The sequence below is a fragment of the Sciurus vulgaris genome (genome assembly GCF_902686455.1).
Source record: "Sciurus vulgaris genome assembly, chromosome: 17".
NCBI classification, from domain to species: Eukaryota; Metazoa; Chordata; class Mammalia; order Rodentia; family Sciuridae; genus Sciurus; species Sciurus vulgaris.
Window position 1 is genome coordinate 74129016 of NC_136478.1, and position 27762 is coordinate 74156777.

Genomic DNA, 27762 nt, shown 5'->3' on the forward strand with positions numbered 1-27762 from the left:
CTGAAGTCATCCATGTCCTTGTACAGGCCTCCCCTCCTCTCCCTGCAGAGACACCTGCTGGACACCCTCCCCTATGAAGGTGCATCCATGTTCCTGCACAGGGCTCCCCATCCTCTCCCTGCAGAGAAACCTGCTGGACACCCTCCTCTATGAAGGTGCACCCATGTCCCTGCACAGACCTCCCCCTCCTCTCCTCACAGAGACACTGCTGGGCACCCTCCACCCTGAGGAGGGAGCCATGACAATTCACAGAGCTGTCCATTACTCTCACCTTCACCTGGGAGTTGGAGACTGAGGCTTTGTGCAGTTCAGGTTTTTATTATGTTTTGTTTGAGAAGGTGGGCAGAAAGTCATTGTCTCTTTCATGTGAGGGTATTTAGTATATGGTAAGTATTACATTGTGGCTTGTCCTGATGGTGACACATTTACTCTCATTTGTTTATCTCCTGACTTTAGGTATTTCCCAAACTCTACTTGCTGATGTGATCCATTCAGCATGGATATGGGGTTTATTTTTCTCACTCAGACAGGAGTAGGATTCCTGGGAAATTTCTCCCTCCTTTGCCTGTATAACTTCACTTTGTTCACCAGACGTCACTTCAGACCCACAGATTTGATTCTCAATCAGCTGGTGCTGGCCAATTCCATTGTTCTTCTCTCTAAAGGAGTACCTCAGACTGGCAAGTTTGGGATGGAAACATTTCCTGAATGATAGGAGATGTAAGCTAGTCTTCTATTTTTACAGAGTGAGCACTGGTGTGTCCTTCAGCACCTTGTGCCTGTTCAATGGCTTCCAGGCCATTAAACTCAACCCCGGAATCTGTAGGTGGATCTTGCTCAAGATCAGATCCCTACAGTGCATTGGCTCCTGCTGTCTCCTCTGTTGGACCTTGCATCTCCTCGTAAATTCATTTCTGCCTCTAGTAGTGAAAGGCCCACTGAATAAGGAAAATCTCAGTGCAGATGGGAGTCATGGCTACTGTTTCTGGTCAATCAGAGGAAGTCACAGCACCTTACACTCAATCTTATACTTTTCCCCTGACTTGATGAGTCTGGTCCTCATGGCCTGGGCCAGTGGCTCCATGGTCTTCCTCCTGCACAGGCACAAGCAGTGAGTCCAGCACATTCACAGCCATGTCTGCAGCCCCAGACCCTCCCATGAGGTCAGGGCCACACGCACTATCCTGATCCTGATGAGCTCCTTTGTTTCCTTTTACTCCATCTACAGTGTACTGACCATGTGGATGACCCTAGCTGCAAACAGAGACCAGTGGGTCATGAGCAGCTCTGTGCTGGTGGCCTGATGTTTCCCAGCACTCAGCCCCTTTGTGCTCCTCATCAATGATACCCGTGTCTCTCAGTTCCTCTCTCACTGCCGAGTGAGGACAAATTGTGTCTCCTAATCCACTCACCTGGCAAGGGGTCTGTTCTCCTTGAGGTACTTGAATGTTCATGTAAAAATCTGCTCATATTTGAAGAGCCCCCAGTTCAATCAGTTCTGACCCTATGGCACAGGAGGTGGCAATATCTCCTCTAGCCTCAGCCCTAGGCCAGACTAAGTACAGACATCATGAACATAATGAAACAGGGATCTGTCCCTGTTTCCAATTAGGGAAGTTTAGGATATTTTAAAATAGTGTATTAGAAGAAATTGTTGAGATTACAGATCAGGAAATTCTTTCTTTAAAGTCTTATGAAAACTACTGAAGCCTTTTTGCCATTTTGTTTCTAGTGTTTCAGTATCATTTCTTTTTTAAATTAATTATTTTTCCTTCGCAATAATTATGTGTATTTTGGAGATACAATGTGATGTTCTGATCTCTGTACACTTTATATAAAGAGTAAATCACCTATACACCCAACATCTCAATAGCATCATTCATTTCTTGTGAGGATGTTATAAATCTTTTGTTTCAAAAATCTTGAAATACATATTCCATTTTTATTAACTATGGTGCTAAATAGTTTTCCAAAGAAGTTATGAGCCAACATTTTTGGCAGAGGGAAATGAACTGCATGATTGGTGGGAGGAATTAAGTGCAGCTCACTGGGTGGGCTGATTCTCATGGGATGCAGACAGATGTGATGAGCAGGGGAATATGGCCAGGGAAGGTTCTGGGCCTTCACCTAGGATAGCTGAGAAAATCTGAGTGGCTGTTTAAGATGACAGACAGTGCAGGAATCCAATCAGGGTGATGGAAATTCCAGGCCTCCTCACTAAGCAGTTCTCAGTATGCTGTGTGTGTTGGGGAGGTCTGTAACCCCAGCCATACTGACCAGTCACCAGAGTGCCAGGTTCAAGCCAGGCTGGGTAACTCAGTCAGACCCTGTATCCAAATGAAAATTTAAAGAGCTGGGGAAGCAGCTCAGTGGTAGAGCACTCTAGTTATATATATATATATATATATATATATATAATTAAAATAGTTTCAGTTGTTTCATGTGTTTCTACTAATAACACTGAAAATCTTGAAGGCTGATTTTAGTCAAGTGCATCGTGTGTTACATAGTCCTTAAAAGCATGATCAGTTTCTAATGGATAACATCGAGTCTCTAAACTCTTACAAAATGTCTCTTGTCTATTTTCACCAACATGAGAATTCTCATGCACAAAATTGCATAGAATAAAAGCTGCTGTTTCAACGTCTATCTGAAGAACAGCAATCTCCTCTCTGATAAAAAATAAAGGAAAGAAAAAAATCCCATATTTAATATTTTATATCTTTAAATTTATGAACAAACATCTGTAAATATAGTTATTGAAGTGCCAAGTGTTTTTATTTAGTTAATTTCAAAATTATGAACTTTTGTAACTTACAACATCAGCACACCCATTTTTATGCATCACTTGTTTTTTAAATAAGAACACATATTCTACCACTATTTCTTGTTTTCTTTAATGTAACAGTGTACAAGGGAAATTGTCATTCTTGTTACCCTATTTTACCAAATTTGAACTCGGTATACAGTTTATTGCTTTGCATCTCACATTTCTGAAGTGCAGACAAGGATCTGCATTGTACAAGGACATACCAGCAAAACTTCGCCTGAGACCCCCCAACCCAGGGCCCAGGATCTCCCTTCCATGCTGCCCCCTTGCTGGTATCAATTCCTAGTGTATACAGCAAGCACCTGTGAAACAGTGCCGACACCCCAGGTCTGACCAGGGAAACTAAGGGAAAGCCCCTGCTTAAGACCCCACGCCTATCATGGGTATCTAAAAACCTGGAAGGAGCTTTGGCCATGCACAATCAGCACTATGGGCAAGTCCAGGGACTTCCATCACCCCTCACTCAGTCTAAGCCCCTCTGCAACAAGCTCACCCAGGCGGGGCTCAGGAGTGTCTGGGGGACACCCTGGTCTGCCCACTGCACCCTGCAGCACGTATGGCCATTACCATGCCTTCCCTGCTTCTCCTCAACTGGTTCCCTCTCCTGGCACAATGGGACATTGTCCTGTCACCCAGGTCCCAGGACAATGAGTGTTCATCTGAGGGGAGCCTCCTATTGCCTGCTCTGTTTGTGTTGGTCGTTTCCTTTCTAATCCAGCATTCCTGAACACTGTGTTGATCCTTCAGAAGGGATTCTATCTGCACTTACAACTTTCCCACCTTCAGTTCAGTGCATACTTCTTGAAAAGCATTTCATAATCTGCTTTAGGAATCCTGCAAACCCCAGGACATGGTTCCTTCCTCTGCATGGGTTTATGTCCTCCCTGGAAAGGTTCAGGCTTCATGCCCTTCCTTACACAGGTGTCACTACCTACAGGGGGCCAGTGACACCTGGTAGCCCCATTCGCTCCTCAGCACTTGGTTTTTCCTGTTCCTGCAACATTTTGTTGGCACTCCAAGGGGAGCATTGCAGCCTCACTGTAGTCCCTGACCTCCTGCACCTTCCACACCCTCCACATCTGATGCAGCATGCGGTCACAGTGGGACGGAGAAGCCCAGGCCAAACCTGGGGCTTCCTCAGGATAGGCAGAGTAAGGATTGGGATCCACTTGTGTGGTTTCCTGGGCTCTGGGGTTGGAGACTGTCTCTGGTTATCTGACAGCATGCTCATTCAGAGCAGAACTATATTGGATGTATGAAGTCATGACATGAATCCCCAGTTGGAATCTGAAAGGTAGCTCCATGGGAGCTCACTTGCAGGAGACAAGGAAATCATCAACTGTGGTTGTTCCCCATGGTTAATGGGCACTGACAGCAGAATCTAAAAACAGCACACAGGAAACTATTGGTGTCATGGTTATTTGACATCATTTGGGGGAATTTTTGAGGTGATGACAGTGGAGATTTTAAGGAGCAGGATGTAATTTCCCAGCAGCAGGGAGTTTGTTTCTCAGGGGAAGGGAGAAGCACAAAAGAAATAGACGGAGTCCATGGTATCCATCCTTCAAAAATCTTTTGAAATTGTAGACCATTAGCCAGGACAATAGAGGTGAAAAGTGGGGACCTGCAACAGTGGAGCATGGCAGAACTACAAAGGTCTAAAGTATGGGTTGAGGTGGCCATGCTGTGATCCCAGCCACTCAGAACGCTGAGAAGGACTCGTTTCAAGGCATGCCTGACACCTTACCATTTAGATTCTACCTCAAAACTAAAAAAATAAAAGTGCTGGGGATGCAGGGGATGTAGCTCAGTGGTAGAGCATCCCTGAGTTCTATCCCCAGTACAAAAAAAATAAGAAGAAGAAGAAAAAGAAGACAGGAAGAGTCTGTAAAAAATTAATATCTACAGATCAGGGTTGATGAGTTGACCAATGATGGAGACAGAAGTGTGATTTTGCAGTAATTGCTGGTTTCTTCGGTCAGGCACAGGTCCACACATGTGTTTTGGAGGTGTATGACCTGCTGATTGGGTCAAGTCTCTACAATGATTCGTGGTATTTGTGTATAACCAAGAGGATGCAGAAGTCCTGGTTAGAGATGGAAGTGAAGAGTTTATGAAGGACACCTGAAAACCACCAGGGAGTGAGTGGTCTCTCCCTGGGGACTGAGAGGCTGACACCATGAGCAGATGTCTCTGGAAGCACAGAATTGTACCACTAATGCACTTCCCTTTCTTCCTGGGAGAGTGGGAGTAAGCCTTGGGCAGGGAGCCCATCAGGAACCTGGGATAAGCAGATGAGACCTAAAACGAATATCTCCTCAGTCTCAAAGGAAGAAAGTCAGAGCCTCATTCAGTACATCAGGGACACAGAGGAGCAGGTGGGTTTTACCTGGAGTAGGGTCATCTGCTGTGGGAAAATCCTGTACTGTGGAGCTCTCCTCTGGGTGCTGGATTTGGAGCATATCTCCAACGTGGACGTACATCCACGTGTTGGGCCTGGGGCACTGGGTATGTGAGTCTCAGGACTCACCTGGAAGATGGCTTACCCAGAGGTTTGGACCTCTATTAGAAGCCAATAAAAATTCACCAGTCAACATGGCAGGACTACTGGAGCCAGAATGTGTGCAGCTGAACTTGACCTGTGTGGTGTTTTTAACTTTCTTCTGGAAGTTTAGGCTCAACACAGTCGTGTGTCAGAGGAGTAGCTATTTGGTCCATAGGATGTTCACCTTAGTTGATCCCAGGACTCCAGAGTTCCTCCTTCTCCAGCCCTTAGGAGGTGGGGGCATGATAGAGAAATGTATGAAGTTGAATGCTGTGGAATGAAGAGACTCATTTAGAGAGGCATTGTCAGGTTGGATTTTTAGGGGATGAGGTATTGGAGATTGAAACCAGGGGCATCTAACCACTCTGCCACGTTCCCTGTCCCTTTTTATTTTTTACCTTAGACAGCATTTTGCTGAGTTGCTGAGGCTGACTTTGAATACAGCAATCCTCCTGCATGAGGCTCCCAAGCCAATGGGGCTACAGGTGTGAACCCCCACACCTGGGTCAGGTTGGAATTTTGAAAGGACTTGTTTGAGGAGACCATGATATACCTTGGTTGCACAGGCTGTTTGGACCTTTTGGAAAGTTGAGATGTGTGCTCAATTATCAGAGTTGTTGTACACAACTGTCAAGGATGACAGTCCTGGGGTGTTCTGGTCATCTAGTCTCTGCAGATGTACACACTTGTGTTTCCATGTGCATTTTTGTGTCTGTGAGGAAGAGACTCCCACAGTCCTTTTTCTTATTGGGGGTATTTCAGATGGTGTCCCATCAGTTTATAATAAAGAAGATGTGTCTACTTTTTGACTGGATGCATCCAAAAATAGAATCTCTGCCTGGAATTTGGCAAGTCTATTGTTGCTTGGGTCCCTTTTGACTAGTGACCTGCTGGCTGGGGGGGGGGGGGGGAGTAGCAATCTTCAACTAAGCTCTGTCACGTATGAAGTTAGCAACCCCAAGTTCTCATTACTGTTCACCCAGCTAATCTCAAGGGACTTTGTAGCTAGACAAGGTGTCCTGGGACAGTTTTGACCTCACACAAACGATGACAGTGGGCAAGAAACTGAGACCAGGGCAGGCCACTCACTCCAGAGGTGTGTCTAAAGGTGCTGCTGGTGATGCTGCACTTTTGGTCATCTTGCCATGACTTACAGCCCTGAATGCAGCTTGGATTCAGGGTCACAGGCTCAGGCTTCATGGGACACTCTGTTCTGCAGAGTTCAGTGTTGTGGCCACGGATTGCTATTTCTATGGTATGTAGCATGAGGCCAACTGAGGAAGATGTTTCCCTCAAGAGTGGCCATCACCAGTTGCCAGAGTTTCCAGGAGGAGGGAGGGGATATTGTCAGTGTCTACAGAGTAGAAGGCTCAGGGGTCACTGACAGGTGCCTGTTGAATTACTTAAGGCAGATTTTATTGTCACATTTGAGGGAGCCCTGTGAAGCTAGGTTGCTTTGTAGGTAGTGACATCATTGAAATCATATCTAAACACTTAATGAGGAATATGTTGCCACCAGAACCCAAAAGGAATGGGAAGATGCTGTACCTGCGTGACTTGAGGAGCATGTGGACATACCTCCTTGGAGGATGGCGTGTGGCACTCTTGATGTTCCTCAGTGGAGTCCTAAGGGAGTCGGGCTGCAGGACAGAAACTGAGCAAAGAAAGCCTGGACAGAGCCTGGGTATGACAGAGCTGGAACATACCTACTGGTGTCGATTGGGTAGATCAGTGACCAGGATCACTCCTGAGTTCAGGAAAGCAGTTATGACTGTTCTTTTTTGGAATAAGCAGGGCTCCATGGCACACCTGCACCTGTCCTGCCTTTTTCTCCCTATTTTTCTGGCCTTGAAACCACCTGAAGTAACAGTCTTTCTCTGTTCTTTGGAGTTGGTCAGCTGCAGTCATGGTTTCCAGTGTCTGCCTACGAGAGGGATGAGGCTGGTGCATCTGGCCAGTAGTTTGTTCCTGGGATGTTCCTGGGGAGAAGCTCCATGGGACAGCACATTTTCTCCTCTTGATATTTTTAGAAGAGATGTATCTCTAGGGGGCAGGGTTCTGAGACTTCCCCCATCCAAGTCTTTTCAGATAAGCTCCTGGTTGCTCGGTTAACCTCTGCCCCAGTCAGGACCTCCCTTCCTAGGGCTTCTCAACCTTCCTGTTGTGGTTAATTGGCTTACAAAAAAAAAGCCTTTACTCTCTTATATTAGGGGATAGTTTAAGAGTACACATGTGGAGGGGCTGGGGCTGTAACTCAGTGGCAGAGTGCTTACCTAGCATGTGTGAGGCACTGGCTTCAATCCTCAGCACCACATAAAAATTAACAACTAAAAAAAATATTTAAAAAAAAGAATAAAGATGTGGAAAGCTTCATCCAGAATCTGTTCCCAGCCATGGCTCTGCATCCTCTTCTGCACAGGTTATGGCTTGACTAGAAAGTAGAGAACCGGATGTCCTCACTCCTTATTGCTAATGCAGGCCTGCATTCTCTCTTCCTCCCTTCTTCCCATTTCTGCCATACTTTATGGGCCTGTGCTTGGCTGAGCTCTGAGATCTCTACATTGCCCTGGGACATACACCTAGGACACATCTCCCTGTCTGCCTCTGTGGCTTTGCACCTACAGGTTCAGCCACTAAGCAGGGTCCTGTGAGTCTGCCCTGCCTTCTGTAATGCTTCTTAGAGAGTCCCTGCTTGACCAAACAGACCAAGCTCCCCACCCTCCTCTATATTGCATTTTTCCTTGTAAAATCCAATTTTAGTGTAGAAAGAAAGCCTCTGAAGTTCATAAGATACCCTTCTGAAAAGTGATCATTCTTGATATCTGAAGGGATCCCTGAACCCCACCTCACCAAGTGTTGTGTGATCACCCTGCGGTGTTGTCCATAAAGAGATGGGTGCAACAGCTCTGCTTCCTGGTGCCATGTACTGAGCTGCTTCCCTCTGCCACACCCTTCCACCATGATGCCCTTCCTCACTCTGGTCCAGAACTATGGAGTCAGCTGACCATGGACTGACCTTCTGACTCCTAGGAGAGTCTACCGGGAGCCCTACAGTGGAGTGAACATTGGCGTATACAGACCAGTGAGTGTCTGCCAGAGCACACAGGAGACCCAAACACATCTGTGCATGAACACAAGGCTGTTGTGTTCTGACTTCCCTCAGGAAGTCAGATGGAAACTGTTTTTTTAGGGAGGCAGAAGGGAGGAGCTGAGTCACAGACTTCATGGATCAAAGGCAGATGATCAGAATAGCAAGGACTATAAAATGAATCAAAATGGAAGTAACACAGCTCAAGGTTTCTGATGCCCATGGTCCTGGCACTTCATTAGCAGGTGGTTTCCTCTGAAGTTCAGGGAAGAGCAGACGCAGGAGGGTCTCTCCAGGCACTGAGTTGGGGTTGAAGAGCCAGTGCTGCACCTGCCCTGGAACCACAAATTCTCCCGTTACCAATGTAGAGTTTAACTGGCAGTGGTAGCCAAAGCATTTTAACTGTGGATGTGGTTTGATTTCATCTGTTTGATGACTTGATGGACTTGTCCACCTTTGCCTCGGAGTACTGAGGATCTCAAATGCAGGATCCACCTTAGGAGGTATATCTCACTTCCAGCATAGCCATGCACTGTACAGTGAAGAGCTGGCTAACCACCGACCACAGAGGACAGTGGTCTACAAGCTATGTCACCTACTGACACCACAGGTCTTATGAAAAAATTGCCTGAGGGCACATGAGTTGGACCGAGTTGGTTGTCATGTGAGGCATGACTGCACATTAACTGAAATCCTGATAATGCCACTGAGGATCTCTAAGTTTGGTCTAGGATTAAGTTTGCTTATTTTTTTTCTATAGCTGGGAAGGGATGGGAACAGTCCAGGTTGACAGCAGAGAACATGCCTGCTCATTCTAGTACAAGTTCATTTAGAACTCATCAAATTGAATCAGAGGCATGAGGTCACATGGGCAGTGTGTCAAACACTGTCAGAGAGAGTGAACATGGAGCTCTTCAAATTGCCACCTTCTCACCTGAATCATGCAGTAGAGGCACTGAAGTTGGTGGTATGTGGTTGCACCTGCTGACCAGCATCTCAATCCAGCACCTGGTGAGCCTGTCAGTCCAGCTACAGGCTCCTGACTTTGTCCCAGGATCATCTCCACAGGAGCTCGCTGACTGCTCTGTGCTGGAGAGAAGCGGAGTGCCTGCATTGTATCTGGAGCCTCCAGGCTCAATCCCACACCACACAGAGCCACCTGCCTGCCGTCCCAGTGGTGGACAAGTCCGCTGACCTCATTTAACCCCTGCAGTGATGCTCATGCCTCTGAACCAACTCCCCTCTTTACTTCCAGTTCTGTCTTTTTAAACCCTGCAGCCTCGTGGACCCATCCCAGGCCTCCGGTAACCCCTATATCCTTGTGTGCACATGTGTGTTCATAGTCCTCTGCTCACCTTCTGTGAGAGCCTTTCTAAAAATCCCCACACATCCCTGGGACTTGACTTCCCTACCTGTCTTCTTACATCTGCTGGCAGACTTTTCTCTTTGATTTTGATGGAGATCAGTACTGCACTCCATTCCTTCTGTTTTCACAGATGAGATCTGTCCTCATGCAGAGTGCCACTGCAGTTACAGGTGAAGTGACAATCACTTGCAGCAAGGGGGAGAGGCCACAGATCCCATGCTTTATCCTGAGGCTCGCTTGCTGGGCAGACACTGCTGGCCTGCCTCTGCCTGATGTCTTGCCAGCAAATACCCACTGGGTGAGCCACACTGCTTTCAAGTTAGTGACCTTCTCACCAGTGATTTGCACCCAGAAAATCCAGAAGGAACTCTTCTCTGCAAAGCATTTCTGCTTTGGGGGCTGGAGCAGACACATACTGTTTATTGGCTGGAGGAACCCCTGTCCCCTCCTGCCACTCAGCATCTCCCTCTGTTCTCCAGGTTGCCCTCTGTGTAATTTACCCCTCCTCCCTGACTCCTGCTGAATCAAACACCAGTAACCTCACCAGCTTAAAGCCACAGCTCATGAATGCAGCAGTGAAACTCCACATCAAGTATGACCCATGAATGAGATCCTGATTAGAGCAAGTCGTACTTCATGTATGAATGTGTCCAAGTACCCGCTATTATCATGTAGGTCTGAAAGAACAAAGGCATCAGTATTCAGTTAAGATATTGATAAAAAATTCACAATGTTTAATTTTAATTTTCTTACAATGGCAGAATTGATCCTAAAAGAGAAATTATATTCTATTTTATTGGTACTAGGGACTGAACTGTGGGGTGCTTTCCCACTGAGCTCCCTCCCTAGACATTTTTATTTTTTACTTTGAGACAGGGTCTCACTAAGTTGCAGAGGCTGGCCTCTAACTGGTAATCCTCCTTCCTCAGCCTCCAGAGTGGGGTTCACAGATGGGCACCACTACTCCCACTTCACAGCCTGTTTCTAGGACGCTAGTGCTAGTTTTGTTCCGTGGATCTGTATTGTGACATCAGGTATTGCGGTACCTCCATCATTGCTCTTTTAGTTCAAGAGTGTTTTAGCTATTTGAGTCTTTATGCTTCGTTTGACTGTGAGGATTGTCTTTTCAATTCTCTGAAAAATTTCCTTGGTATTTTGATGGAGATTGCATTGAATCCGTGTACTGTTTTGGGTGCATGATCATTTTAACAATATCGATTCTGCCTATGACCATGGATGGTCTTTCTGTCCTCTACTAAAGAAGGGCATAAACTTTTAGTCAGCTCTTCCTCCAACACAGGATAACATACTGAACACATAAAGAACTAAAATCACATCACCAAAAATATTTAAATCAACCAATGGTCAAACAACCTGAAAGCATTTCTCAAAAGACGTATCAAAGGCAATAATCACATGAGAAATATTCAATATCTTTAGCCAACAGGAAAATGGAAATTAAAACTACATTGAGATCCCATCCCACCCCAGTTCGAATGGCAGCTATCAAGAATACAGAGAACAGTTATTGCTGGTGAGATAAGGAGTTTGTGGAAATATAAATGAATGCACCCATACTGAAATCAGTGTGGAGGTTCCTCAAATTGTAAGCAGAACTACCATATGATCAGTTAAGCACTCCTGGGCATGTACCCGAAGAACTAGAGTCAGTATGCCATGGAGACACGAGCACACATGTGACCAGTGTGTCACAATTCCCAGTACCAAGTCATGGACTTACTCCAAGGTCCCATCAGCACATGAGTGGATTAAGAAATTTTGGAACAAATACACAATGGAGAATTATTCTGTCATAAATAATAACAAAATCATGTTATTTTCAGCACGATGGTGGAATTGAAGATCATCACATTAAGTAAAATAAGTGAGACTCACAAAGGCATGTTTCCCACCTTTTCCCTCATGGGGGGTCTAGAGAGGGTGAAAGTTAACATGAATGTAACAGGTAGAATATTAGAGAAGAGGAAGGGTATCTGAGGCTGAGAAGGGAAAAGTCATGGAGGGTAATGGGGGTGGATATGGTCCACATATGCACCAGTGTGTGGCATGAAACCCATTATTCTCTGTGATTAAAGTGTACTAATGAGAAAGAAACGTGTGATTTTCATCACAGATATTTGAAAACTGCCACTAGTCAGCAAAAGGCACAGTTAGTTCCAAACTTTCATCCTGGGGTCATTTTCTAACCCATTTTTTTTCTGGATAGCTGAGGACCAGGAGTGCAGCAGACCCAGGTGCAAAGTCCTGACCATGAGAAAGGAGGGGACATGAGACTCACTCAGCAAGGAAGGAGAGCAGGGCTCTTGCACAGACCCAGGTGCTCCACGTGGGTCATGTCTCTCTGAAACCAGTGCCTGGGCTCCATGGCCTAGCACAGCATGGTGACCAACTACCTGAACACCTTTGTTCATCCAAGGGATTCTGGGATGTGCCAGGTCACCTGGTAGGCAGGCTAGGTGGCAGTGGTGACCAGGTGATCAGTAGGGCAAGAGGGCCCCAGTGCTAGGGCAGTTTGTGCTGCTTCTTGTAAGTGGTGACCACATGACTCCTCAGCTGGACAACCTGGAGAAAAGCTGATACTGGTCTCTCTGTGTGTCTGGTGGAACCCATGGTGACAGTGCCAATCCTGGTCTTGCATTCTTCTTCCCTGCAGAGCCAATCCCTTTCCTGGCACAGATATCCAGATTCACTGCATCTGCTCAAGTCAATCTCCAAGGTTCTGGTGCTTCATGCCTTTGAGTCTCTCACCTGGGCCACCTGATCTCTATCCTGTGACCATCAGGATTGTGTTTTCATTTCTGTGCATCCTTAGTGACCTTCCTGCTCTCATCTGATCTTAGTAACTTGAGTCTTGTTTTTCCTTCGATGAGTTTAGAGTATTGTCCATTTTCTGGATCCTTCCAAACATCTGACATTCCCTTCTGCTGATGATCTCTGTTGATTTTCCTTCCACATTTCCTGTGTCTTTTCTCTTTCCTTCCTAAATCAATTTCGGGTTCAGCTAGCTCTTCTTTTTCTAGCTCCCTAAGGTGGACTGACAGGACTTTAACTTGACTTCTTTACTCATTTTTACTTGGACTACTGCAGATTCAAACTTCCTTCTGATCACTACCTTCAAGTTACCCCCACACTTGAATGTGTTCCATTTCTATCTTTGTCTCAAAAGACAATCTCACGCAACTGCCAAATATTGCATCCTAATTGGAAAAACACTCATGAGAGCAGCTGTCAGGGTCACAGCTCCAAGCTTGCCAAGGGCCATCAGAAGCTGCATGGTTTCTTTGATACCAGAGTGCCCTGTACTTTCCAGGGATATGGCTGCAGGGAAACTGGTAAATGCAGGGCTACCGTCTGCATGTAAAATTTTGGGCATCACAAAAAAGCACATTTTGCAGAGGACAGACAGATGCTAATCAAAGATTTATTATAAATCAGGAACTAAGGTGGGGAAGCATTTACTCAGGGTGTACAGTGTAAATGTGTAGGTTTTAGGGAAGTTTGAGAGAGATTCTGAGGTTTGAATGTGAAGATGATGCCTAGGACAGCCTGTGCTGGGAACTCAGCCACATTGAAAGTCATTTGTCTTTAAAATCTGCTTCCTTTTCGTTCTGAGAGACCTGAAGCAGGCCCTACTCAGAGAAAGAGGGATTTAGATAGATGTCATGGAGTGGACATGCACAGCAGGTCACTGGTAGGCTCCCAGGCCAGGGAGGATGTGGAGCAAGGTGGGTAGGAATCGCCACACTCTCTCTAGCTCTGGTTCAACAGGGACTCACCAGGTCCCTTCTCATCTGCCCAGCTGTCAGGCTGAGGCTCAGACCCTGGGAAACAGATTTGAGTTCCTGGCAGTTGGAGGAAGATGTGAGGAACAGTCAGGAGAGAAGACATGCTTTATTTGGAGGCAACACAAGCCCCAGCCCCAACCCCAGGCCAGCCCCAGAACCACCACCAATCCCGACCGCAGCTCTATCCACAGACCAGCCCTGGTACCAGCACAACCCCAGCCCAGCCCAGCCCCAGCCCCAATCCTGCCCCTGATTATGTCCAGCACCAGTCCCGTTCCAGCCCCAGCCCAGCCCCAGCCCCAGGTTCAGCCCGAGCCCCAGGTTCAGCACCAGCCCCCCCCCATCCAAAAGCTCTGGCCACCAAATAATCCCTTCCCTGGAGGTCACAATTTGATTCATGTGTGACCTCATGCTGGACCCTGTCGCGTGCCCACAACCCTCTGCTGCTGCTCCACTTCACACCCAGCCTCGCCTGAACCCCTCTCCCCCAGGACTGGGTCTAAAGTCTCCCAGCACTTCCTGTCTGACTTCTTTCTCCCCTTCAACTCTGACTATTTTTACCTCACAGTTGTCCTAAATATGACTCAGCAAGGTCACTCCAACCTGACACGGTGTCCTTCTGACTGTGGTCTCCTGGCCTCTGGGATGGAGGAATGCAATCTCTCTTCTGACACTAAATCCCCTGCAGTATCCAATGCTGGCATGGCTTCAGGCTTCCCAGGCCACTCTGTTCCTCCCACATCATCTCCAGTCCCACTTCTTCCTGTTTCCTGTGGGGCGTGGCAGTCTGTCCCACCTCTAGGTCACTGATCTAATTCCAGGCCCATTCTGGTTAACCTGTGACTACAGAGAGACCTTTGGTGGACACCCCAGCCCAAAAAGCTCACCACAACTGCTACCATCCTTGTAGCCCTGGAGCTTGGATCTCTAGCACTGTGATGTTCTTTCTCCAAGGGGATGATGGAGAGCAATTGCATCAGCGTCTGCATTATGACTCAGGCACTGCCAGGATGACAGACTCCTTCACAATCAGTGATGGATGGGGCCTTCTGCAATGGGCTTATGTCCTGAGGAGCTCCTGCTTGGAATATGACACCATCCAGCAACCAGAAGAAACAAGAAATGGAAGGTGGTCAGGAAGCATAACCCTTAGAGCTCTCTGACTGTGCCTGGACAGTTTGTCAACTGACAGCAGCAACCAGAACAGAGCCTGGAAACTGAGTTGTAGTGACTAAGGAGCAGAAAGGGACAGAAGGCTGGGAAACATGCGGCCATTGCCACATTGATGTGGACCAACCACCTCGTGGCTCCATCCAGGAGAGCCATGTATGTGGTCAAGATGGTGGAGGTCGAGTACGAGAGGACAAAGCTGCTCACCAGGGTGAGGATGCTGTGGGTGGCCCTGCTCTCAGGGACAGACCTGGAAGGCAAGGACCTGTGGATGTGCTGGACCCTCTTCTTGTGCCTGGACAGGACAAACACCATGGAGCCACTGGCCCACATCATGAGTCCCAAACACAGGACATCAGTGGAGGCTAACAGGGCTGAATATAATGTAGCAAATTGTCTCCTGGGACTTCTGACAGCACAACAACCAAAATCTCACATCCCAGTGAGATTTCTCCCACCCCTTATGTCCATCATGTTGATGGGAATTCGGACGTTCACCAGCATGTGCAGGACCCAGCACAGGCACAGGGAGGGCCGGTTGAACTTGGGGGCTCTGACCCTGAGCTGCACCCACTTGGAGTTACTGGGGCTGAAGGTGATGGCCTAAAATATACTCAACAGGCATGTGGAGCCAAGCAATACCCCCCTGGCCACTCTGTGGAAATAGAAGACAAGTTTACAAGCGATGTCATCTAGGGAATGATCCAGGCCGCAGGCTGCCATTGTCTGAGGGACTCCATTACGGAGGAGAGCCATGAAGGTGGCTCAGGCCAGGTTTCTGAGAATCAGACCTGTGGGCTTCACCCTGTTCCCAGCAATCTCACCAAGCACAACACAGCAGAGGAAGGTAGAGTTGTCCAGGATGCCCACTGCAGTCTGGAACAGGAAGAAGAGTCCAATAGCCAAGTCTCTAGAAGCCACCTGTCACGTTCCTGGGGAGCATCCCTCACTGCCAGGACCAGAGGTCCCCTGACACACTCAGGGTGGTTTTCTTGGCAGTGTGTGCACCACTGTTCTCCCCAACATCCACAACCTCTCAGTTACCATGAGGGTTGTCTTTCACAGGAGCTGCCTGGTTCGGTTTGCCCTGCTATCTGGATACATCTGGCTTAGTGGGCACCATGGCAAAAGTCCCATCTGCTGCTCTTACCAGGGGCTGGCACTTCCCCCAGTGTTGCTGGGATAGCCCCCAATTTGAATCTCACAGCAGCCCTGAATGAGAGTCCCATCTGGTGAGACCTCCTTCAGGTGAACGTCCCTGTGTTCCCAGATGCTGAAGATTTTCCAGTCCTAGCACTGCACCGTCCAGAGGTCAGGACATGACAGAGCCCAGGCTGTACAACTCAAGGAGCACAGTTACCCCTGTGCATATGAGGGCAGGTGACAGCCCCCTGTGCACAACCTTGTCACAGCCGGCATGTGGCAAACATGTCCCTCTTCCAGTTTCCTCTGCAGTCTATCTTCTGTTCTGCTCTCCTGCTGATTAATTTCCCATTAATCCAATTTAAAGATCTATAGGCCTATATTATGAGTGCACAAAATGTGAATAAAATCTAAAAATGCAAGAAAAGAGCAAACTTTCTTAATATTGAAATACTGGATGATCTAGTTGCACCGTGTTAGGATGTCATTAGAAGACCCTTAACCAATTCATCATGAAATAAAGTGTAATTGTTAGCCTAGGTAGTCAACAATATTGCATCTGTCTGAACATGCAAGGCAAGGACTGGCGCTCAGGTGAAACCTTGTAACTAGCATGCTTCATATGGATGTAATGTAATCTATGCTGTACTACTGTTTGCTAACTGATAGGCCAAGAAAGGAAGGGACAATTCTGTCAGATACCCAGTCTCCAGGTGAGCCCAGAGGGACCTGGGAGGAATGGACTTTGTCTTCTGTTCAAATGCAACAGCAAGGATGTGGGTGAAATCTGGGTGTCATTAGAGAGACCTCATTAGGGCCTCCTTAATTGTTACTACAGGTATCTGATCCTTCTGTGTTTGATGCACATAATTATGAGAAACACTTCCTATTACTCCTACTGTCTATGGAAGAAAAATAGCCTCTCACTAGCCACTGGTGCATCAAGTAGAGACAGAAACTATCACCTCCCTCTGAACCCAGAGTCACAATGCGAATATGCAAATCATGAGAATGTCCCTCGGCTCTGTAGATATTGCCCTTGAGATTTCCTACATTCTGGGATAAGGGACAGCTTCCCACTGAGCAGCCTGAGTTTGCTGGGGGAGCGGGGAATGGAGAGCTGGTGAATTCTGAGATGATCAGGGGCTTGCTGGGCGGGAACCACAGTCAGCTGTGGGAAAGAACCCAGGAAGGGGACTCAGGGAGCCTCTCACCACAGGTGCCCTCCAGCCTGCTCCAGCCTCAGCAAGGGTCCTCCCACTGTGTGCACTCAGCCATGCTGCTCCTGGGCCCTGGAAGGGAGGAGATCACTGAAGACTGCAGCCTGGCCCAGACTGCAGGACACAATCCTGCCCTTTGCATTCTGTGGACCTGCAAGAAAGGAACTCCCCTCTGCAGTCAGCTTGCCTGTGTGGTGCTGGGTCCCAGGCAGGCAAGGCCAGAGGGACAGAGGGCAGGCCCAGAGGTCAGAAAGAGGCACCAACCTGAGGGGTAGTCTTGATATCCTCCCACCTCACCCCCCAAGAGAGCAGACTTTGCCTGCTCAGGATCTGGGCTGACAGGGTCTGCTCAGGGAGTTGAAGTCATCCCTGAAAAGCACTTGCTCCTGTCAGCAAGCAGGACAGACTTGTAGCTTAGTCTGAGACTCCCCAGAGGGCCAGGCTGGAAGTGTGGAGTACTCCCCTCTCCTGGGAAGTGTGGCTGAGTGGAGCCCAGGGACAGACATGGGAGCCCTGGGATTCTGAGGAGAGGGGCTGAGAGCAGAAGGCAGCTGCTGCACTGCCTTCCTGAGAATCCCCAAGGTTCAGCTGAGAATCTTTCCACACTTCCTGATAGATGCACATGCTGGGAAGGAAGGGGAAGGAAGGGAGACAGCATTCCATGGTATCCTGCAGAACTCACCCCTGCCTTGAGCAGAGGGTCTGAAAGTGACCATGGCCGCCTTGTCCAGGGCAAATGGGATGGGGTCGACTGGCACTGCTGAGTGGGAAGAGGAGTGAGGGAGATGACAAGTCAGATCTACAGCAGGGCTGGGGTTCTCAGCCTGCTCCCTCAGGGTCCTCCCTCCCTCTGCCTTTAATCACTGCTGAGTGGTGGGTCTGTGCACAGACTGACTCCCTCTGAGGTCCTTAGGAAACACAGGCAGTCTGGCCTCAGAACTCCTGAGTCCTAATAGACCTGCCTTTAGTGCCTCAAGTGATTTAACCTTTGTGTGCCTCAGTCTCCCCTGCAGCAGTACTGGGGAGTGACCCAGGTGTGGGAGCCCAGGGTCCACTCCTGACACAGAGCAAGTTTTCTGAACATGCAGTCACTTTCAGCTGGGAGGAGCATGTAAGTGCAGAGCTTGATGAGCTGGACTGTGTGAATGAGTCCCCCACCTTTCTTGGGACAGTAAGATGGACCTTGTTAATTACCCTTGTGTGCCCCAGTCATCCTCTGCAAAACAGGAAATAGTAGTGAGTGGCATAGAGAGGCAGTCAGACCCAGTACCCATAGCACTTAGGTCTAGCCTGCCCATGGTAGGTGCCTGCCCTGGAGGAGCCACCATCTCTGAGGACAAACAACAAATACATTCCTGAGAAAGAGCCACCCACACACACACACACTGGCACCACCCTCCATTCCTGCCATCAAGATATTGTAATATCAGTGTGGGAAGGAGCTATTAATTGATTGAAGATCAGCTTTTGGAAGGAGTGGCCTCCCCCTGGGATTTCAAGAAGATTCTGTGGATGAACAGCCCTGCATGCCAGGTGGAACATGGAAGCCAGCAGCAGGAGCATCTTGGCCTGGGCTGAGATGTGCCCTGGCACATGTCACACTCTCTGGGGCCTGCCCTTCCTCTCATCTGGCCCTCGGCACAGGGAGACTCATCTGCAATCTTCTCACAGCTATGGGTGGGCAGGGAGGTGACACTGGCCTGCTCCCATAGCCAAGGTCTTGATCAGCTGGGATCTCCATCTCTGGGAGCTGGCTGTGTGTGATCACCTCGCAGTAGAAAGGCTTACAATTCCTCTGAAGGACCTCAGTCTCCGTGGCAGCAGGAGTAAGGGTGGGATGGGACACACAATCCCCTGGGTAGCTCCAGACTCACAGCTCAGCTATTGAGCACTCACCTGCTCCCAGGGTTGGGCCTCCCTGTCCCACCTTGCCTGAGAGCCATCCTGGGAGGTAGAGCACCATGCTTCCCTCTCTCCCTGAGGATTCACTGCACCACGGAGGAAAGTCCTCTCTAACCCTGTGAGCAGGCTAGGCTGCCCCTTCACTCTCTCCAAGTAACTCAGTGCTTGAGGGAAAGAGGGCACAGCACTCAGGGTAACCAGGATTCTGGGTCACATTGAGGCTGAGACTGTGGCCTTCTTAGGTTCACTGCACATGGGTCAACAGACCTGCCCATCCTCTCAAATCATTTAATGATTCATCTGTGAAACAATTGGACTCCTTCCTTCACTCAGTTGGCCTCACAGATCCATCTGTCATCTGATATCCTTCTGTGACTCCCCTCTTTCCTTTTATTTCAAGTGTTACTGTGTACACTGGGAAATCTGCAGGTCTACATGCTCTGCTTCTCAACTCTTCTCTGGCAGAGGTCACTGCACCAGGAGTGGACCCCCCAGGTCGTTCTGCAGGAGGCAGTATCCACTGGCTGGCCAGCTGGACACTCACCCTTTCCCTTGGCAAGACTCACTGGCCCAGGGGCCTCAGAGCCAAGGAGTTACTGCCTGGAGCCTGCTCACACCCTCTCCCTCACCCACCACAGCCAGGGTCTTATTTTTCCAAGTCACTTGATCTTTCCCCATATTCTTTTTTTTATTTTGTTTCTCTTTTTTTTTTATTGTAAACAAATGGGATACATGTTGTTTCTCTGTTTGTACATGGCATAAAGGCATACCATTTGTGTAATCATAAATTTACATAGAGTAATGTTGTTTGATTCACTCTGTTATTTTTTCCCTTCCCCCCACCCCTCCCACCCCTCTTTTCCTTCTATACAGAGCTTCCTTCCTCCATACTTGCCCCCCTCCCTAACCCTAACTCTAACCCTAACACTAACCCTTCCCTCCCCCCATTATGTGTCATCCTCCACTGATATTCTTGATTCCAGCTTCACTTTTTAGATTTAACTACATAATTTATTTAATGCAATGCAAATGCTTGAAATCTGTTTGCAAAACAATACTTATTTAAAAACACCCTCATTTCAAATCTATGAAAAACAAAACAAAAATTTCAGCTTCTTACAATCTATTTCTATATCATTTAAAAGTGAGTGTATCCAAGAATACAAATAACCAAATCAACAAATGAGCCAAGGAAATGGACAGACACTTCACGGAATATCTACAAGCAATCAACGGATATATGAAAAAATGTTCAACATTTCTCTTAATAGGAGAAATGCAAATCAAAATTACCCTAAGATTCCATCTCACCCCAATTAGAATGGGGATTATCAAGAATACAAGCAACAATAGGTGTTGGCGAGGATGTGGGGGAAAAGGTACACTCATACATTTCTGGTGGGGTTGCAAATTAGTGCAGCCACTCTGGAAAGTAGTGTGGAGATTCCTCAGAAAACTTGCAAAGGAACCACCATTTGACCCAGCTATCCCACTCCTTCGCCTATACCCAAAGGACTTAAAATCAGCATACTACAGAGATACAGCTACATCAATGTTCATAGCTGCTCAATTCACAATAGCCAGATTGTGGAACCAACGTAGATGCCATTCAATTGATAAATGGATAAAGAAACTGTGGTATATATATATATATATATATACAATGGAATATTACTCAGCTATAAAGAATAATAAAATTATGGCATTTGCAGGCAAATGGATGAAATTGGAGAATATCATGCGATGTGAGATAAGCCAATCTCAAAAAACCAAAGACGAATGATCTCACAGATAAGCGGATGATGATACATAATGTGGGATGGGAGGGGGCAAGAAGGGAGGATGGAGGGTAACTGTACAGAGGGAAAAGAGTAGTGGGAGATGTGTGAGGGAGAAATAATAACAGAATGAATCAAACACCATTACCTTATGTAAATATATGACTACACAAATGGTATGCCTTTATTTCATGTACAAACAGAGAAACAAGTTGTACCCCATTTGTTTTAAAAAAATAAAATAAAAAAAAATTTAAAAAGGGAGTGTGAAAACTCCAAATGACCAGGCTATAGTATACATCTCCAGTGCTCCCTACTCAGAATTCTAATACATTGAAGTACTTCGGTACATAAGGAACTCTAAAACATTTATTTCTTTTAATATTTCTATAGACAAGAAGGAAATATCTAAAATACTTATGTGCTCAATGATAAAAATTATAACATATAGCAATTATGAAAATTTTTGTATTTGGTGTAGAAAAATGACATCTAATGTTTGGTTTACATTTTCATACAGATTGTGAAAGGAAACGGACACGATGGAGCAAAGCAGAGGTTGTCTCACACAGAGACGAGCCTTCTGCATGTGTGTGTGTGTTCTCTTCCTAGAATTCTTGATGACACATAGGCTGGGACGTCTGTCTTTTCCCAAACTGGTACCAAAATGAGTCAGATCCTCTCTTGACATAATTTATATATTATATACTTCAATTCAGTTTGTAAGCTCATGGCCACAAATGATGGAAGCAGGAAAAGGAAAGCAAACCTCAGATCAGGAAACTTCATTTATTCTGCAGGGAAGTCCAAAGATCAGGCATGGGAAGGTTCATTTTCAGGGAATGAAGATGCCACCCCCAGGTTACAGAAGGAGTCTGGGTTTTTATAGTTTCAATGCAGATTGAGGACATAAAGTTTGGACACATGGGGGTTAGGTGTACAGGGTAGAACTGTAGCTTAGGAAGGTATTTGTAAAAAGGTTGAAACTCAATCCAGATCCTGGGGGATGAGTACTCGAATCTTGGCCACTGTTTTTCTTTCTCTGTGACCCACTGTTTCCCAGAGTTTCAATATTTTCTGTTCCTCCATTTAGGGCTAATTTGCAATGGGGGAAGGTCAAAGTTCAGGGCACAGCACGGAGTATTTACCCCCTTCCTTCTAAATGCACTTGGGTTGGGAAGCTGTAAATGTTTGCTTTGGTGGAGATGCTGGGGATCAGCCTGGGAATGGATGAAAGTTTGCTTTATCCCTACAGGATCCATTGTTATTTGGAAAGGATGACTGGAGAGGTTTAATGTTTGGCCAATTTCCCCTTCCTCCTCCTGAGCCACACCATCCCTCTTTTTTGGGGGCTGTCTTGCAGGAACATTATTTTCCATAACCATTCAGGGTTGCATTAGATTTGCTTCTTTGGTATCCTTCATTTTACAATATATTTTTTATGGACTCAAATCTGTCAAAATTATCTTCTAGGCAAATGGGTTCTGTCAATGCCCATGGCAATTTGTTACCGCCTGCAGCAACAATTGCGCGGGTATTTATCGGAGGTGGACTGCAAACTGAGCTACTTCTATTTTCTTCCTCTTTAGTGCCCTGCTTTCTTCCTTGTTTGCTTATTCCCCAGTTTATAGAGGATAGAGGAAATGAGGCTTACTTGCTTTGAGAGGAGAGAGAAAGAGAGACTTTGCTTAAGAGAGAGAGACTACACTTTCAGAGATCTATATCTTCTTAGTTCTGCTGCTTCTTCTTAAAAGTGCATGCTGCATCCTGCGTCCTCCACTCTGGTATCTAGAGGTGTGGCTTTACTTCTCCATTCTGCAGTCTGCAACCTGCGTTCTGCCATCATTCAGAGGTGCTGCTTAACCATTGCTTATCCTCTCTGCTAGCTGCTTTTCTGGTTATCCCTGGTGCTTCCTATACGTGTGTCTTATATTCCTAAGGCATCCAATCAGCTTAGAATTAGCACAATTGAGGCACGCCCCTCGATACCAATCAAGAAAGAGTGAGGAATATCTGTTGACCACTAGCAAAAATGAGACATTAACGAATCAGGCAAGAGTAGATCACGCATGTTAACATTAATTATGTGCCACCTCTTAGCTGAATGCCAGCCACCATCTGAGGGTTACCCAAACATGTCTTCTGCAGGGCTCAGGATGCCATGTGCTGAAATTTTCTCAGGTATGGGAACGCTCCTCATCAGTTCATCAGTTGCCCAGAAAGACAGTCTGTGCAGGAAAGTGTGTCCAGTGTTGATACCTTCACCTACATCATGAGTCCTTAGAATTGTTTTTTCTTGAAACATTCTAAGGTTATCCAATGTCAGATTATTCTTTTCATACTTTCAAGAGGGACATGAGTTTTTGACCTAAGTGATGTGTTTCAGTCTTGTATGAATCCATCTCGTCTTTGGTGCTGAGAACCATTCTGACTGATCCTGTCACAATTCATCAGCCCCCAGGCTTCCTGGGCACCTTGGGCAAGTACTGCACTGTTTCCCTACATGACAGGTCCATTAACTCTGCACAATGTCCTCAAGGTCCACTCATGTTCATCCCTCTTTTTAAGCTGGAGTGACATTCCTCTGTGTGAGATTCTCTCCAATAACAACCCAGCCAAACAAAGGGACTGCTTCCTCTGAGCTGCAGTTCTTATCTGAACAGGTGTGTGGTGCCTCTTGGAGGTCCTGCCTTTGGTGACCCTGGTGGCATCCAGGCATGCGACATCATGTGTTGGTTCTGCCTTGGATATGGAGGAGCTATCATGCTAATTTACACACAAGCTGCACTAGTGACCTTCCTTCCTAGCAATAGCATTTTATGGTTTTGGGGTTTATTGTTCCTAATAATGGTCATCCTTATGAGCATGGGGTGGTCTCTGTTTCTCTTCTATTTGAGAATATGTATATTAGATTAAGTATTGAGGAAACATTCTAGGAAGAAGATTTCACATTTTCCCTTTCTTTTCCAGATCTTTCTGACTCCGGTTACAATCCATCCCTCCGGCATTGCTGTGATGTGATGGTATCAACCAACTCAGGCTGGGTGATGGGGTGATCATCTTTCCACTCTGATAGGAGTCAGGTCCTTGTCAGGAGTAAGGCTCCATCTTTCCTTCACCCATTCTTAACATGGCTCTCTATTCTCCTCCCTGTTTATTCTGTGTTCAAGCTCCTGTTACTTTTCCATAAGTTATTTGATTATTCATTTTCCCTAAAAATAACTTGAGGACACCCATGAGCCTGCCGTGCTGTTGGTTTGCATTCCAGTGCTCAGTACTAACTGCTACCTCACACTATTTTGCTGTTAATTTGGAAGTTTTCACAGTAAAATATAAAACAGTCAATTGTAATGGTTTTCATTCTTCAGTGGGAAAGACTCTGGGTAGACACACTTCACATAAAAAATAAAGCTCTTTGCATTTCTCTTAACAGCGTAAATGTGGCCTGACACCAAGGGTTTTGAGGATCTCTTTGGCCTAGAAAAATAAATTCCTTTGTGGATCAGAACACATGAACAAAACATTGATAAAAACAACAATGCATTGGCAGTAGCATTGTTTTAACTCCCTCAGACCAGAAGCAAACCAAAATTCCAGAGCAGGAGAATGGTTGAGAAATTATCACAGAATTCTCAGCAACTATAGAAACAAGTAAGACAGGGACAGGGAACAACTGGATGACTCTCACCGGCAATTACCATGCCAAAGACTAAGCAGAGCACACAAGATAGTATCCCACTGACATAAAACAGGAAATCTTTAAGTACAGACTGGGGACTTTTACTATACACTGGGGATTTATATACTATAAAAAAAAACTATGAGGAAAACCCAATAAATAATTGGCCAAAAAGAGAATAGTGGGATCTCTCTCGTGCCTCTTGGGGCCACATGAGATCCAGATGGTGCTGAGCTCCATCTCTCTAGCCACCATGAGAAATAGAGGAAAACTTTGCCTCCTTATTTTCTAGGATGTATTGCAGTTCAAAGGCTGGCAGAGTCTGTGGGATGCTTCCTACTGTGTACATGTAAACACTCTACCTATTCACAATTCCTGTGCATCCATGAATATACTTTAATTTATGTTCCTTTCAAAGTAAATTATGTCAGTACACTCCCTCAAGTAATTGGACATATCATAGAATTTGTCATTTCTTTACAGTTCATTTTTCATGAAACTCAGACACATTAAGTGCACAGGACTCAAGTGAGCATGACCAGAGTTGAGACAAGCATGCCCTCCTGTGTGTCCTCACCAGGACGAACAGAGCACTGGCATTGCTTAGACCCCCTCTTTCCTTGGCCTCGGTCTTCTCCCAGTGCCAGAAGACATGATGGATTTTTCCACCATAGATTAGTTTATCCATTATGGAACTTTACATCAAAGGATGGAGTGTACATCCTTAGTTGAGGATCCTTTCTTTCAGCAGAGAGCGCTGGAGGATGACCACACTGATGGACCTTCTTTTGCTGTAGAGTAATGACTCTGGAGTCTGCTTCATGTCACACTGGTGCTCAGGTCCTGTGGGCTCCACCCTCATGAGTGAAATTGTTTCCTTCAAAATATTTGCTCCTCTATCACCTGAAGACAAAGAAGCTGTCAACTTTGAAGCAGAGAACACGCCCAAACACATGCTGTATTGCTGGGCCTCTATCTTGGACCTCCATCTTGGACCTCCTGGTCTGCACACATGGGAGTAGTATCCTTGGTTTATAGATTACTCAAGATAAGGTATTTTGTTATAGTGGCCCCAATGGACTCAGATGGGGGTCTACAGTCACCTTTTTTCCCATGATTTCCTTAGTGACCTAGAAGAGTACTTTGAAAATGCTGCCCCACACTCTGTCTCTAAACGACCCATTTTGTCACATCAAGTGTCCCAAAGGTGTGATCTCCTGAACCCCAACACTGGGTTCTCTGGCTCATCCTCCTGATTCTGGGCTGATGTGCCCTGTCATCTGCAGGTTATAGGGTGCGTCTAATTGCTGATAGGACAATACCCCCTATTTTTCTCCATTTAGAAGTGTCTTATTCTCTCTCTGGTATTTCATCAGGAATTCTCGTAAGCAATTTTTCAACTTGTAATTGACAATATTAAAAGAAGCTTAAGGTAAACTAATGCAGTTTCATTGAGTAAAGAAAACATTGGAAATTGCATAGTCCTCAGGACTAGAGTAGATTCAGCATGATGCCTGCTTGCCATGTCATCTGGATAGTACTAGTGGACGGAAAAGGGGAATCCATGCACCAAAATCGAAGCAAGGCACAGGAAGCCGGGTGGTCGCAGCTTGCCACTGGGACTCTGCTGTGTTGCAATGACAAATTTCTAAGCTGGTGTTTAGTTTGCTGAGCATATGTTAGGGGATAATTCTTTAAGAAATGTCCCCACTGCGTTAGAATGGAGGCCCTCTTGGGTCACTTCAGCTTCGCTTAATAATTTCTATGCAAACCAACAGTGACACCTGCTTTTGTCTTCTCCTTTGGATCCCCTTGTTTTCCCATATTCCAAAAAACTCTAGAGCATCTAGAATTTATTCTAAGTGATCAGTGGTGGAACAGTATGAGCATCTAGGTAGGGAGCTCTAGGGTATGCCCTTTGGGGGAGGGGCCTCTGAGGAAGGGAATGGAGGTAGGGACCTCTGGGCTCTGCCTGATGGGGGTGCCTCTAGGAGAGGGGATTCTAGGGAAGGGAGTTCGGAGGGAGGACCTCTAAGAGAGTGGCCTCCCTAGCAAGTTTGAGCAACCAAAGGAACATGGCCTCTATCTGAGAGGACACATGGAGTTGAGCCCCGAGTGAGCACATTCTGCACCTCGCCCTCCTGAAGGTCCTGGGAAATACGGGGGACCTGGTGTCACTCAGTAGGCCTGTTTTGGAAGATGCTGTGAGTCAGAAGGCAAGTGACGGCTGCCACAACCTGGGAAGACCTCCCTTTGAAAGCTGCATCATGTGGAGTGCTGACCAGCAAGGAGCCAGCTATGAGCCAAGACCAGTGTTAGTGGACATGTGGGTCTGTGTGCCCTTGCATGAGTCTGCAGGGGTTACACCCGCGATGAGCAAGGAACACAACACCCAGACTGACGTTGGAAAGAACCACCTCCTAAGGCTTGGACCTGTCAGGTACCCCAAGCTCTTTGGTTGACCGCTTTTTCCCCAGGGCAGCATGTTCAGAGGTGGGGCTTGGGGAAATACTAACTCATGAGTGCTCTGACTGCAAACTGGGTGAACCACCTGCCAGCTACAAGGACTCCTATAGGGGAGGAAACTAGATGGTGGGCATGGTTGGAAGAGGCAGGTCACAATGGGGGGCATTCTCTGGAAAGGTACACCTTGTCCCCAGCCCCCTTCTTCTCCACTCTGCTTTCCTGGCTGCCCTGAGCTGAGAAGAGTTCCTCCACAATACCCTTGTGCCATGGTCTTTTGCCTCACCTTCAAAGCAATGGAGCCCACTGACAATGCACTGAGATCCCTGCAGCCAAGGGGCAAAATAAGAATTCCCTCCTTTCAGTTTATTTTCTCAGGTATTTGTCACAGCAAAAATAAATCACATCAATCTATCCACTTAGAATGTGGGAAGACAGACTACCCTAAGGAAAACAAGCAGAGGCTATTTCTACAGAGCTTGTCTGGTGTTATGGTTTGGATGTGAGGTGTCCCACAAAAGCTCATGTGAGAGACATTGCAAGGTTTAGGGGAGAAATGATTGGGTGTGAGAGCCTTAACCTAATCAGTGAGCTAATGGTTAGGGCAGTGTGAGGAGGCTGGATGGGGGTGGGGTATCAGGCAACCCATGTGCAAAGAACGATCTATCAAACACTGACAGATGAACCCTAGTGGTGTCTCACAACCACCCATTAATCAGAGTCCCCAGGAACCCCAGGGGGACACTAAACACTCAAGCCTTCCCCCACCTAT

At 46.7% G+C, this 27762-nt stretch overlaps 1 long non-coding RNA gene and 1 pseudogene across 2 annotated transcripts in view; one reads left to right on the forward strand and one right to left on the reverse strand.

Annotated features, from left to right (window-relative positions):
- The window catches only part of LOC306647941, a 203182-nt gene that overhangs the window by 86559 nt on the left and 88861 nt on the right, over positions 1-27762 (reverse strand). The gene's annotated exons all lie outside the window — the stretch shown is intronic.
- Positions 497-1403, forward strand: LOC306647725 (vomeronasal type-1 receptor 1-like; annotated as a pseudogene). The gene has a single exon. The product of its transcript is annotated as a vomeronasal type-1 receptor 1-like (transcript).